The following is a 15,703-nucleotide window of genomic DNA, read 5'->3' on the forward strand; positions in this document are numbered from 1 at the left end:
GGGTTTGGCGCTCCATGGGATATGGTCCGGTGGCTGTGACAACGTGTGGAGGCAGCTGTGAGAGAGGAAAGTATATGACACTTTGGGAACACAGTGGAGGAAATGGTCACTTCTACTTGGGGCTAATCAGGGACTTTACAGAAGTGATGACACTTGAGCTGGAGGTGAAGGGTGAGTGGCCTGGAGAATCGGAGCAGGAAAGGCTTTGCTCTGAGTGTACAGATGAATAAAACAGTGTCACAGATGAAGGCTGGACTGGAAGGACTGGGTCTCACCCTGCTTGGTGGTCAGGTGTCAAGGATACTGGTGTCTAAAGGTACACATACCTAGTAATGCAATTGCTGGGTCATAGGGTAGCTCTATTTTTAACATCTTGAGGAACCTCCATACTCTTTTCCAGAGTGGCTGCACCAGCTTGCATTCCCACCAACAATATAGGAGGGTTCACCTTTCTCCACATCTTTGCCAACATTTGTTGCTTCCTGACTTGTTAATTTTTGCCATTCTAACTGGTGTAAGGTGGTATCTCATTGCAGTTTTGATGTGTATTTCCCTGATGGCTAGTGATGTTGAGTATTTTTTCATGTGTCTATTGGCCATTTGTATGTCTTCTTTGGAGAAGTGTTTGTTCATGTCTTCTGCCCATTTTTTGACTTGATTATTTGTCTTTTGAGTGTTGAGTATGAGAAGTTCTTTATAGATCTTTGATACCTGCCCTTTATCTGTAATGTCATTTGCAAATATCTTCTCCCATTCTGTGGGTTGCCTCTTAGTTTTGTTGACTGTTTCCTTTGCTGTGCAGAAGCTTTTTATCTTGATGAAGTCCCAAAAGTTCATTTTCCCTTTTGTTTCCCTTGCCTTTGGAGACATGTCTTGAAAGAAGTTGCTGTGGCCGATGTCTAAGAGGTTACTGCCTATGTTCTCTTCTAGGAATTTGATGGATTCTTGTCTCACATTGAGGTCTTTCACCCATTTAGAGTTTATCTTTGTGTATGGTGTAAGAGAATGGTCTAGTTTTATTCTTATATGTGTAGCTGTCCAATTTTCCCAGCACCACTTACTGGAGAGACTGTCTTTTTTCCATTAAGTATTTTTTCCTCATTTGTCTAAGATTAGTTGACCATAGAGTTGAGGGTCTATTTCTGGGGTCTCTATTCTGTTCCATTGGTCTATGTGTCTGTTTTTGTGCCAATACCCTGCTGTCTTGGTGATCACAGCTTTGTGATATAGCTTGAAGTCAGGCAATGTATTTACCCCAAAGATACAGATGTAGTGAAAAGAAGGGGCATGTGCACCCCAATGTTCATAGCAGCAATGTCCACAATAACCAAACTGTGGAAGGAGCGAGATGCATTTCAACAGATGAATAGATAAAGAAGATGTGATACATATATGATATGGAATATTATTTAGCCTTCAGAAAGGATGAATACCCACCATTTGCACTGACATGGATGGAACTGGTGGGGATTATCCTAAGTGAAGTAAGTCAAGCAGAGAAAGGCAATTATCATATGGTTTCATTCATATGTGGAACATAAGCAATAGCACAGAAGACCATGGGGGAAGGGAGGGAAATCTGAAGGGGGAGAAATCAGAGAGGGGGATGAACCATGAGAGACTATGGACCCTGGGAAACAAACTGAGGGTTTCAGAGGGGAGGAGGGGATGGGGTAACAGGGTTTTGGGTATTAAGGAGGGCCCATGTTGTGATGAGCACTGGGTGTTATACTCAAGTAATGAATCATTGAACAGTACATCAAAAACTAATGATGTACTATACAGTGGCTAACTGAACATATAGAAATAAATAAATAAATAAATATATAAATGTACAGGTAGTGGAGGGTCTATTACAAATGGGTTTGTAAATTCTAATTCCTCACACCCTCACTCTCCAAATTCTGAAATGATGCTGTAACAGACTCAGAATGTAGAAAAGGCTAAAAAATCAGTTTTCCTGTCGATGAATCTCGATTAGATTGCAACTGAGATCCCAGATCCTGTACATTTACCTTCAGCTACAGGAAGCAGACTTGCCCTACTGAGTTTGCACTTGGAGGAAAAGGACTTTCTGTGGCCCATGGCCCACCAGACAGCAGGGAGCTCAGGCCTCCGTGTTCAGATCTATGTCTCCCCCTCATGTGGAAACTGGATGAAAGAAAAGGAAGAAAAAATAAAGATGAAAGCTTTCTCACCAATATAATATTTTACCAGCAGAGTCAGGAACATGAAGAGAGGAAAGGAGAGGGCATTATCCCAAAGGCACAGGGAGCCTTGGCGGGATGTGACCCACGTGGAGATCGAATTCTGATTCCAACATGGAGGGGAGCTGGGAAGTCTGGCCCCAGGGAGGCTCGCGAAGAGACACCGGTCCAGGGGAGCAGGTGAGGGATATTGAGGGAGGGGAGGGCTGCCAGACCTAGTTAATGGTAGAATCCATAAGAAGACTTTGCTCTTTGGATGGGAACATGAGGGTAATTAGTGGTTTCAGGTAATTCTTAGATTTCTGGAAGGGAAAAATGTGCCAGAGGGTGAAAATACAGGTAAATGTCAGCAACCGCAGGTGGAAAGTAGGGGACTGTACGTCGTAGGCACAGTGTCTGGGGGGTGTCATGGGGGATATGTTGCTTCTGGGGAGCCAGGGAGGCTGGATTGGACAGGGGTGCAGGGGTGGTGAAAGGTGGAACCATCATGGAGAGGAAAGGGACCCAGGTAAGGGTGAGCAGTGTGACTGTACTCAGCAGGGGGCTGGAAACCCTCCTGTGTGAGGGACACTATGTGCCTAGCCGTGACACCCTCTCCAGCTGCAGTCAGAAGGTCAGGAAGAGATGTGGGCCTCACAGATCCAGACTTGGAGGCTCCTAAGGAAAGCATGCTGAGAGGTGGTCAAGCTGGGGTTCGGGCCAAGAGAACAAACTAAGGGGCCTGCAAGACATAGAGGAGGCCAGGAAATTGGCTAAGGAAAAATGAAAAGAGAAATGACCTGTGGGAAAGGGGATGTCACTGAGGAAGGTCAAAGATGGCAAGCATTAGGAAGTTCATTGGATGGGTAGATACAGGAGATTTGGAGAGGGGTGATTAAGGTCTTAGAGAAGAAGCAGTTCTGGGCAATAAAAAGGCCCAGGTCAGGGGACTGGGAGGGAACAAAGGTGGGAGTTTCAGAAGCTGGGCATTTAGGGGATTGAGAAGGGGCTGTGGGTAAGAGGTTTATCCAGATGAGGGAGATGGGATGGAGTGTGGAGGGTGGGGAAGCCCAAAGCTGTGTGGGAGTCTATCATTGTCTGGAGGATGGCAATCCATGACATACATCAGAACACAGAAGACGCTCTCTGGGGAACTCTGTTGAAGGCTGAGCTACATATTCTGCTGTCTTAGGGCCAAGGCGAAACCCCTCTACAAGTAATGAGTATGCCAATCATTAGTGTTCTCTATGAGAGTAAGAAACTACCTGAGTTGTCCCCCTTCATATTCCCAGAGCTTGGCCCACAATAAATGATTGTTGACTCTGTGAATGAGTGAATGACTATTGGTAGCCAGAGAACACCACTGAGTCTTTAGAACCATCAGAAACACCATTTGCCCATTATGTCCACATTGCCTTGTATGGGCTAGGGGATAAAGGTCATGGGGTCTCCAGGAGGAAAAACTGGCAGAAAATACGTAATCTGTCCATGTGGGGTTTGCATGATCAAAGGAAGATCTGAAGCTCTAACAGGATACCAAGTCTACAGAGGTCCACCACCATAATGATGGATAGGTTATTTTTCCGAGATTCATAGCAGTCACTCATTGGGGGACAAGGTTTTAATGTGCACCCATCTTACCTAGATCTAACTAGGGTGCTCTTGGGTGATTTTCCAAAAGTAATTTTTCTAGAAAATAGGATTCTGGTGGGTTTGGTTGCTCTTCCCTGTGTACAACTGTAAGCACCTGTTAACTGGAACCATTGATCTCCTTCTGTTCCTTTCATACGTTTATCTGCCTCCCTCCCCCCCACCCCCATAGTGTCCAGGATTGAGAAGGAGCTCAAAATGAGGAATAGATCCGGGACTTGGGGTTGAGTGGGCATAAGCACAGTCTTCAGTCATTTAGAGTAAAATTGTTCTGTGAGATTCCTGAAGTGATAACAAGACCTTTGTATGGAAAGTATAGGAAAAATTTTTTTTCAACTCATCATGAAAAAATCTAAAGACAGAATAGATGGTCCCAGAGAACATGAACTTTCCATAACTGTAGGTGTTCAGTCACATGGCCTGTCAATAGATATTCTGTTATTTATGGTTTGTTGATAATTACTAATGATTTTTTTGTCCCCAAGTCTCAGGGCTACAAAAACATTCTCATCAGTGTTAGGAAAAAGTTCCTAAAAACTTCTTTAAAAACAAACAACAACCTGTGAGTCTGGGGGCCAGTGTGCATGCTGAGGGGCAGACAGGACACCTGGGCTCTGGCTTCCCCCAGGAGAACAGTGAAGTTGTAGAGGCCTCTCATTCTTCAGGCACCCAAAATGAGAAATCCAAAAGAGAGGAGGACAGGGGGTGATGGTCAGAAGAATGGGGCCGGCAGAGAGGAAGCCTATAAACCTGGCTGCCCCCTCTACATCCTGCCTGGCTGTCCATGTCCTGCTGGCAGGACAACTGGCCCAGGCTGTCCTGATGTACCTGGTATGCTCTGCCTGGAACTTGGGCCCATGCTTTTCTCCACTTGCCCAGAATTGTCCTTACAAAGAGGCATCACAGTGCAGAGGCTGAGAGCTTGTGCTTTGGAGGCAGGTGGACGTCAGTATGCTGTTAACTCTTCAGATCTTCCTTTCATCATGCAAACCCCACATGGACAGAATACTTATTTCCCATCAGTTTTTCCTCTTGGAGACCCCATGGCCTCTATCCCCCAGCCTGTACAAGGTAATGTGTACATAATAGGCAAGAGACAGTGTACCTGAGGGTCCTAACTCAGTCGGTTAATAGCTATGTGATCTCCAAGAAGACACTTTGGCCCTTTGCAAGTAGATTTCTTGACAAGGATTTAGACCTTTTTTTATTTTTATTTTTATTTTTTGCTAGAATGATCAGCTTTCATTTCTGCCTTTTATTGAATAAATACTTAATTTAATCTTGCTTAATCCACTTTCGAGTTCCTCTTTTAAATGGGAAATCAAAAATGACAGCAAAGCAAGTAGTCAATGGGGTTACACCTCAGATAAGCACCCATCAGGGAAGGCCAGTTGACTTCCTAGGGCTAAGTAGTCTTCATTAGCTCCTCTCTGATCCAAAACTCGTTCCCTGAACATCCCTGATCCTAAACCTAGTTCCTATGAAAGACGGACATTCCCATGTTAAAAAGCCTCTATTCTGGTAACGTAAGAATAAATATTCCAGCACAGGGCCAGGAGAAGAGTGCAGGAGGAGCTATCTGATGGACCAGCCATGGACGGGGAAGTGTCCCCGGGGTTACTACACTGCCTCACCATGGAGGACATAATCTTAGTGGTGAAATGAGCGCTCTGGAACAAGTCACATGCACAGTCTGCTGTGCTTCCTACTCAGTTGTGGGAATGCTGCACTATGAAATGCCAATTCTTCCTCACCCAGAAGGTGACAATTTTCATTAATCTGTGTGACCGAGAGAAACATTTCTGTTCTGTCCAGCCCAAATGTCTCTTCTCTGGGGTCTACAGATCCTCTTCTGAGTAACCACACCATTCCTTTTCCATGGGATCTGGGTGGGGTGCCCAGTTCCTTTATTTTCTTGTTCTTTATTATTTTCTGAAGCATGTCACCTGTCCCTCAAAAGAGGGTGGGAATGGAATGCAGAGATGACAGTGACCTGAGGGGAGGGCTGAGGGCACAGAAAAGGAGAAATGGGACCAGGAAGAGCAGACTGTGGATATTCTCTGTCACTGCTCTCTCAGTGCCCTTGAAGCTGGTAACAAAATTTTAATCAAAAATCTTAAGTTAACATGAAACATCCACTGATTATTTCTTGTGTACAGGCATGTTTGAGACTCTAGAAGGAGGAGGGCTGGAGTTAGTGGTGGGTTCAAGACAATTATTTACATAAAGATGTAAGTGCCATATTAGAAGGCAGTATATTTTGAATGCCACTGTATAAGTATAACATTTCTAGAATAACATTTTAAATTCATAGTTCTAGTATATTCTTGTAACTATTAGAGTATTTATCCTTTCTATTTGGTTAATTAATTAATATTTTGGCTAATAATTCTTTATAATCATATTAATAATTAATCATTAAAATAATATAAATTATAATTCATAACTGGTTAATATTTTAAATAAATTGGTAATTTAATATTAACTGTTGAGACCTGAAAATATTGGTAAGTTGTGAATAGTAAGAAAGTTGGCTAAAAACCCTCACTGTATAAATGGAAAAAACTGTATGTAGATTAATATGGGCACAGACTCAGATATAAACACAGACGCAGACACAGATACCTTGTATCTCTAGAGGTAGGACCAAGAATCACTTTCTGTGAGGCTGAGAAGAGACACATTAGGAAGAATTGAAATGTTTAATTGGAACTTATTTCATTTTATTTTTTTATTGTGTGGGAGTAATGTAAGTTCTCTAACTTCTCTCATAGTTCCCCATAAAATCGTTAGTAGTGCCTCTTTTGCTCCTAAATCTGATTTTTCATATGGTCACATTATGGGCAGAGGCCCTAAGGCTGGAAATATGAGTGCTAGACCATTTGTTCAGAACATGTTCAAAGATTGTGAAACCAGGGGACTGGAGTTTGTAATCAACCATGAAGTGCTGTGGGCCAACTTGAGTTAAAACCCTTTTTGGATATCACCAAGATGGCAACATAGGAGGCTCCTGAATTTCCCTCCTCCCATGGACACACCAAGTATACAACTCGATATGGATCAATTCCCTCTGGAAGAAATCTGGAAACAAATCGAGTGACTCCTACACATTGTGCAACTCAGAAAATACCCACATTAAAATGTGTAGAAAAAGCTGAGACACACGCTCACCCTTGGCACAGCACCTGCATTCAAGGGAGAACCTCCAACTTCCAGCTTCTCCCTGAGGAGGAAAGTGTTTGGACCACACATCTAGCACTCCAAATTCTATGGCTTCCACCCAAGGGATGTGCACCCAAATTACTGAGCTCTGAGAGCCAACAGGGTCATCATTCACAAGATGCACAGGACTATAACAAAGAAAGAAGCAGTTGCTAAATTGGCATGCTAGCACTTTGTGCAGCTGTCTCCTCCCACTCCAGGCTCTGTGCAAGAGCCTCCTGCCTCCCCAACAAACAAAATCCAGGACCAGTTGGCTTCAAAGGTGGATTCTACTAGACATTTAAAGAAGAGTTAATACCTATTCTTCTCAACCTATTCCAAAAAAATAGAAGGAAAGCTTCCAAATATATTCTATGAGGCCAGCATTACCCTGATACCAAAACCAGACAAAGACACTACCAAGCAAAGAAAAGCACAGGCAAATATTCCTAATGAACATAGATGCAAAAGTCCTCAAAGAAATAAAATAAGCAAACTGAATTCAGCGATACATTAAAAGGGTTATTCACCACCATCAAGTGGGATTTATTCCAGGAAAGCAAGGATGGTTCAATATCTGCAAATCCATCAACATGATACACCACATTAATAAAATGAAGGATAAAAATCATATGATCATCTCAATAGATGCAGAAAACATATTTGACAAAATTCAACATCTGCTCATAAAACTATCAACATCATAAAAACTATCAACAAAGTGGGTTTAGAGGGAATATACCTCAACATAATAAACACCATTTATGACGAGCCCACAACTAACATCATCCTCAATTGTGAAAAACTGAAAGTTTTTCCTCTAAAATCAGAAACAAAACAAGGATGTCCACTCTCACCACTTTTATTCAACATAGTTCTGGAAGTCCCACAGTCTTATAGAGCAATTAGGCAAGAAAAAGAAAATAAAAGTCATCCAAATTGGAAAGGAGGAAGTAAAACTGTCACTATTTGCAGATGTTATAATACCATGTAAAAGGGATGTAAAACCCTAAATACTCCAGCAAAAAATCCATTAGAACAATAAATGAATACAGTAAATTTGCAAGGTACAAAATTAATATACAGAAATCTGCTGTTTCCATACATTAATAACAAAGTAGAAGAAATAAAAATTAAGAAAACAATTTCATTTACAACTGCACCAAATAAAACCACCTTAGGAATACATTTAACCAAGGAGGTAAAAGACTTATACTCTGAAAATGATAGGACAGTGATGAAAGAAACTGAAGAAGATATGAACAAATGAAAAGACATTCCGTGCTCATGGAATGAAAGAACAAATATTGTTAAAATGTCCATACTACACAAAGCAATCTACAGATTTAATGCAATCCCTATCAAAATACCAATAGTATTTTTCAGAGAAGTACAACAAAGAATCCTAAAATTTGTATGGAACCACAAAAGACCCTGAATCGCCAAAGCAATCTTGAAAAAGAAAAGCAAAACCCCAGAGGTATCACAATTTCAGATTTAAAGTTTATTACAAAGCTGTAGTAATCGAAACAGTATGGTACTGGCACAAAAATAAGCACATAGATCAATGGAACAGAACAGAACCCAGGAATAAACCCATGCGTATATAGTCAATTGATTTTCAACAAAGGTGCCACGAATATACAACAGGGAAAGAACAGTCTCTTAGATAAATGGTGTTGGGAAAACTGGACAGCCATAGGCAAAAGAATGAAACAGGATGCCTATCTTACACTGTACAAAAGATAGACTCAGAATGGATGAAAGACTTGAATACCAGACATGAAACCATAAAACTCCTAGAGGAAAACCCAGTGGTTAAGCTCCTTGATATTGGTCGTTTCTCACCTACCTCTGATCTGTGTCAGATGTCAATATTCTCCAGCCAACTGTCTACTCCCACACAGTTTTGGGCTTCTCTAACCCTGCATCCCACCCCATCCCCCTATCTGGATAAGTCTCTTACTGACAGCCTCCTCTCAATCCCTTAAACTCCCAGCTTTTGAAACTCCCCCTTCACTCCCTCCCAGTCCTATAAATGCCAACATCCAGTCCTCTGAATGCAGCTTCTCTTTCCTTGAACTTTCTAACACTTTCCTTTCCTCCAACCCTTATCCCATGACTTGTTTCTATTTCTACTTTTTGTCAGCCCACTTCCTGGTCTTCTTTAAGCCTGAACCCATGGCAGACAACTTGAGTTGCTCCCTCAACTTGATCCCAAAGTATTGGGTATTTGATTATGTGACATTCCATCTTTTGACCCTCTTTGCCTCAATACATCCTCAAGAAGGCAATGAAGTGAAGATCTGCATCTGGACTCTTTTACTCTCAATGCAAACCCTGATGAAGCCCAACACCAGCATCTACTCATCATTCCTAGCCTTAAATTGAAGCCATGTGTTTCATATATACTTAAATCAAGATATCCAACCTGAAGCAAGAGCATTATTGATATTTCCTACACTTACCTTGATTATAACTCTTCCTCTAAAAATCCCCATAATGTAATCCTTACTTAATTATTAAAATTTACCTGAATCTCACTGAAAAATTAAACATATTCTCACATCTGCTGTGATCCTTAGGTTGTCGAAACATGAAAGTGAGTTTATTTTAATACTGGGTGTATTCAATCCAAAATCACCAAGAAAAACCTCCTAGTGAGCCTAATCATCGATATCTCTTAGAATATATTTTAATGCCAATCCAAATACTAATCTTAATTACCATTCCACATACTGACACCAAAGTGATTTCTAGATGATCCCAATTCAATTAGATTTATAACCAGATATACCGAATGGAAATATAGTAAGTCAGAAACAAAGTGTACAACAATGACAATTTTCTTCTAAGTTTTATAAGTAAATTTAATTTCTATCTCTAGTCTCCATTCTGCCTACTACCAAATAAATAAATAGACTTCAATCTTGCCAATGCAGGTTAATTTCAGTTCTATCAGAGTTTTCTCACTTGACCTAATGTTGCCCCCTCCTCCTTATCCCTGAGAAGGATGCTAGGATCAGGTGTGTGCAGGAGAGAGTGCAGAAAGGCACATGTTGGGGATCTGGTTCTCAGTAGACACTTTCTATCTGTGTAGATGTCTGATCGTGCCATTTGGCCTTCAAGCAAGTCATCCCTCCATATTGGTGTCTCTTCAGGTGTCCATATCCCTAATGGTCTCAGGTCATCATTCCATGCCCTTTGCCTCCCTGTCTCAAATGTAGCTCCTGCAGGAAATGTGATAGACTGCCTCAAGCTCACTAAATACAAACTCCTTAGGAGAAGGGATGCTATCTATCTTGTCCACCTCTGTTCTCAGTGTATAGAATACCTGAAATATAATACATGCTCAATAAATGCTTGCTGATGGATGGACTCTTTGTTTCTCAGTTCCCCACATGGCTGTCTCTAACCTACATCTATGCATTGGTAGAATGGAGAGTTTCTGTCAGCCTAGTGTTGCCAGAGCTCTGGACAAAGCACACAAGAGTCTTGAATTTCCCACAATTTATCTGGAAGTGTGAGGTCCACCACATACAACCGTGTTCTCACTGAATTCCCTAGAACAGATGTTGGCTATCACAAGTCACTACACTACTGAATTCCAATAAATGGGTCTCTGCTCTCTCTCAATAACTGTTCTGGCAATGTGGCACTTGCAAAAAATGTAGAAATTCAGAAGACTTGAACAGTAACACAGGCCTTAATGACCGTCTCTGGAGGAGGTGACAAGAGTGGATAAGATATGATGGATATTGCAACATAGAGCACACAGTAAAGCTTTCTAAAATTCTCCCTTACAGATCACTCTTGAAAATTCATCATGGCATCTGCTCACCCCAAACTCCTTTGTTTGTTTCCCCAATCTCCAGTTTTCTGATTTCCCTGAAGACTTCTTATCCCAATCTCTTAATTCTCCTGCCCCTCCTCCTGACTTCTAGAGCTCTCTTCTATATCTTACCTTTGTGTACCTTCAAGTCCCCTTTCTTCATTAGAAAGACCCTAGAAGCTCTGACTTCAGATCCAGAAGCTGGTGTGTAAGATATGCTGATTACAGGGATGCCTTGGTGGCTCAGTTGGTTAAGCATCAGACTCTTGATCTCAGCTCAGGTCTTGATCTCAGGGTTGTGAGTTCAAGCCCTGCATTGGGCTCCACACTGGGCATGGAGCTTACTTTTAAAAAAAGGAAAAAGATCTTTAAAAATAAAAGATATGCTGATTACAATCGATGCTACATAAATATCTGTGGGTATTGTGCTCCTGCCCACCTAACACTATGAAGAGGGTTTGGAATACAATTAGTTAAATCCAACCTAATGGCAAAGACACAAAATGGGGACCTGATGAGAGGAGGGTCATAGGCTCAAACCAGGCTTGAAAATTTGTCAAGATGTAATTTGCATCTGGGGACAGTGAATAGCAAGACTAACCCATTTATAGGACGTTGATAGAAGTCTTTACTGCCATGGAGAGTATAAAACAGAGATCAAATTATTTTTCAGTTTTGAAAAAAGTAACCCTAGAGGTCTGTAACCTCAGGTGTTTGACATGCATAATCAGTCTACCCACACCATAAAGCTGAGGTGGTCAGCAGGGTGTTGCAAAGGCAGCTGTTCCCACCAAAGAGTCCAACCCCTGCCCAGCTAGTAACAGCAGGGGGCAGTAATGTAACAGATGAACGCCCAGGTTCCCTCCTGCTCCTTTGCAGATAGGAGTGGCCATGTGGCTGCATTCCAGGAGATGGTGTGTAGACAGAAACTGTTTGGAATAACCCCTCAACAGGTTATTGTTGGGGATGAGGCTAACTCAACATGGAAGCCTTGCTAATCTTCCTTCTTCCTACTTCACATGGGAATGTTGTGGTTATAACCTTGAGGCGAGCTTTAGGATGGAAACCATGTGCTAAGGATGACAGAATAGAAAGCTAGAAAGAGCCCAGGACACTGAAAATGACGAAAGTGTCAAATTCAGTAGGAGGAAGATAATACCGTGGGTGCAAGGTGGAACCTGCAGTGGAAGGGACACTGCATGACTGATCAGACTTTGTGACCCTCTTTGTGAAGATTCCATTTTTGCAGGAATAGATGTTTTTCAGGTGAAGTGTAAACAAATTCCTAACACTGTAAAGCCATCATCATTCAGGTTTCTGTAACTAGCAATTATTGCTAATATTTAGTAACTCCAAATTACATCAAAATGCTAACATTGTTTCTTTCATGGATCAGGAGCTCTAGCCCAGTTAAAAAGAAGTAAGAATTGATATGGCAAAATAAAGTGCATATTTTTAATATTTCTCTACCATGTTGAGAAATAAGCTTTGTATATTTGGTACTTTAAATATTTGTAATTTTAAGATAATTTGAATATTTAAGTATCTAATAAATTAACCGCGAGCATGCCATTTTTATTTTATTTTATTATGTTATGTTAGTCACCATACAGTACATCATTAGTTTTTGATGTAGTGATCCACGATCCACTATTTGCGTATAACACCCAGTGCTCCATGCAGTACATACCCTCCTTAACACCCATCACCAGGCTAACCCATCCCCCCACCCCCTCCCCTCTAAAACCCTGTTTGTTTCTCATAGTTCATAGTTTCTCAGGTTCCTCTCCCCCTCTGATTCCGCCCCCTTCATTTTTTCCCTTCCTTCTCCTAATGTCCTCCATGTTATTCCTTATGTTCCACATATAAGTGAAACTGTATGAGAACTGACTTTCTCTGCTTGACTTATTCCACTTAGCATAATCTCCTCCAGTCCCATCCATGTTGATGCAAAATTTGGGTATTCATCCTTTCTGATGGCTGAGTAATATTCCATTGTATATATGGACCGCATCTTCTTTATCCATTCATCTGTTAAAGGGCATCTCGGCTCTTTCCACAGTTTGGCTATTGCGGACATTGCTTCTCTGAACATTGGGGTGAGAATGCCATTTTTAAAATGTGTAATAAATAAATGATTTAGAATTGTGTGAGGTGTTTTGAGAAAAAAAGGTCAATATTTATTTGAGCTCTAATATGTGTTTTGCACATAATTCTCTAAAAATTTTTCTAATTAAGAAAGAATTTTTATTATATTCTAAGGAAATAACTCCAAATATTCTAAATTATTGGCATATTTTCTTGAAAACAACACCTTTTCCCTAATATTCCATGTGTCAAATCTGATAATCTTAAAGTGATGGCTCATAAGGTGTTATTTTTCACTTCATTGTGGTCCTCACTTTTCCTTCCATTTAATAATTTAAACAAGCTCTCATTTTTCTGTCTGATAATATAAAAATAGAATCCAGAGGGTCACCTAATTCAAAAAGAGCATAAACGGTATCTCTGCATTATTAAGAGTAACCAGTGATGTGCAAATAGCAATCACCTTGCCAGATGCATTAAACACCAGGGGGCGGGTACTATAGAGAACCAAGTATCCTAACTAAATGCGTCAAAGCTCCAAAACTTTGATAGGAATCTTCTTTTGAGTACACACAGGGGAAGCATTATAAGGGGCAGCATGGGATCCCACCAGCCCATCATTTTTTTTTATTCTTATGTTAATCCCCATACATTACATCATTAGTTTTAGATGAAGTGTTCCATGATTCATTGTTTGTGCCTAACACCCAGTGCTCCATGCAGAACGTGCCCTCCTCAATACTCATCACCAGGCTAACCCATCCTCCCACCCCCCTCCCCTCTAGAACCCTCAGTTTGTTTTTCAGAGTCCATCGTCTCTCATGGTTCGTCTACCCCTCCGATTTCCCCTGCTTCATTCTTCCCCTCCCGCTACCTTCTTCTTCTTCTTCTTTTTTTTTTCTTAACATATATTGCATTATTTGTTTCAGAGGTACAGATCTGAGATTCAACAGTCTTGCACAATTCACAGCGCTTACCAGAGCACATACCCTCCCCAGTGTCTATCACCCAGCCACCCCATCCCTCCCACCCCCCACCACTCCAGCAGCCCTCAGTTTGTTTCCTGAGATTAAGAATTCCTCATATCAGTGAGGTCATATGATACATGTCTTTCTCTGATTGACTTATTTTGCTCAGCATAATACCCTCCAGTTCCATCCACGTCATTGCAAATGGCAAGATCTCATTCCTTTTGATGGCTGCATAATATTCCATTGTATATATATATATATATATATATATATATATATATATATATATATATATATATATATATCACATCTTCTTTATCCATTCATCTATCGATGGACATCTTGGCTCTTTCCACAGTTTGGCTATTGCCACCAGCCCATCTTGATGATACTCTGGATACTACCCATACTGTTCATTTAGAGAAATCATAGCATCCCATCTTTTTTCTTAGGCGATCAATTAAATCAATCAGACCACTCGATGGTGGAGGAGGAATTTGCCCATAGGACCGTGGCTTTAAGTTGAAAGTTGTAAGAGAATTGTACTGTTTGTAAACATCACTGTGGAAAACATAATAGACAGCATATTACTAAGTGTATTCATTTGATTTGTGATTACTTAAGACCATGAGAAGATTTATTAGTCAGACAGTTTACTGGGATTTACATTTATAAACACAGTTGAAAGTGTCTAGGAAATTTAATTAGCTAAGCTCTACCCCCCTTTAAAAATATGTGTTAAACTTTCATTAGCAAAAACTTGTATTAAGCATTGTTTTCTGTTTTTTGGGTTTTGTTGCTGTTGTTACCAAATACATTGACAATATTTAACCTTAAGTATCTGCAAAGTCTTTTATGTGTCCTCAGTCCACCTTCGAATATATTCCAAAACTCACATTGGGTCATACTGACCTAATATAATCTCCTTAGATTCTACTGATCCTCTGTGCCCTCTCTCCAGAGCAGCACCAACAAGGGATTTCCCACAGAGGGGAGGATGAGGTATAGACTGAATACTTAACACTTTATCTTTAGTCCCTGCCAAAGTTTTACCCAGGACAATTATTGTGATCATTTAACAAGGTTTAAAACATTTAACTGGGTCACCCAGGGTCCCTTGGACTTTAAAGTTCATCCTCACCCTTGGTGTTACCTTGCTCTGACTGGGTTCTCATGGCTGCTCTCTGCCACCCTTTGGGGTGGTGTTCTCTGGCTCAGCCCAATTGCTGCCCAAATCAGGCTTAGGAAATCTTATGTTTTCGAAATTCATAACAGTCCTGATGGAAAATACGTTAACAGGACTACCTGGGGGCTGTGGTGCGGATATCTGACTGTATTTGCCTCCTGAGGAGTGAGGAAGAAGGTCTGCTTCCTCTTTCCTACCTGGTGCCACCAGATGTCACCCTTTCCCGATCATCGCTAGGGTCCCCTTCCCTTCCCACATCTTGGGAGTCCTGGGTTCTTACCAGGTCTGTGACACTCATTGGGGACATTGCAGGCATCAACTAGACCATGCAGAGCCTCACTTAATCCCCAATACTTCTTTACCTCCCAGGTTGCTCAACCTGTAAGCTTGGGGAGGCAGGAAGGGATCTTACAACAGCTGGGGGTCTTCCTCTACCATCACCCCGCCATGAATTTCTCTTGTTGCTGGCAGCACATGGCCTGGAACTGTGGTTTGATACTTGCCTGGTTGTGCACACAAGGGCCACACGGTTCCCAGGAGACCATTTTTCATGGCGGGAGGGGAAAAAGTCTACCCAAAACCTTTCTCC

This window comes from Mirounga angustirostris, unplaced genomic scaffold (assembly GCF_029215605.1).
Source record: "Mirounga angustirostris isolate CCGP_5_RB_7025 unplaced genomic scaffold, mMirAng1.0.hap1 SCAF_6, whole genome shotgun sequence".
Taxonomy (NCBI): Eukaryota; Metazoa; Chordata; class Mammalia; order Carnivora; family Phocidae; genus Mirounga; species Mirounga angustirostris.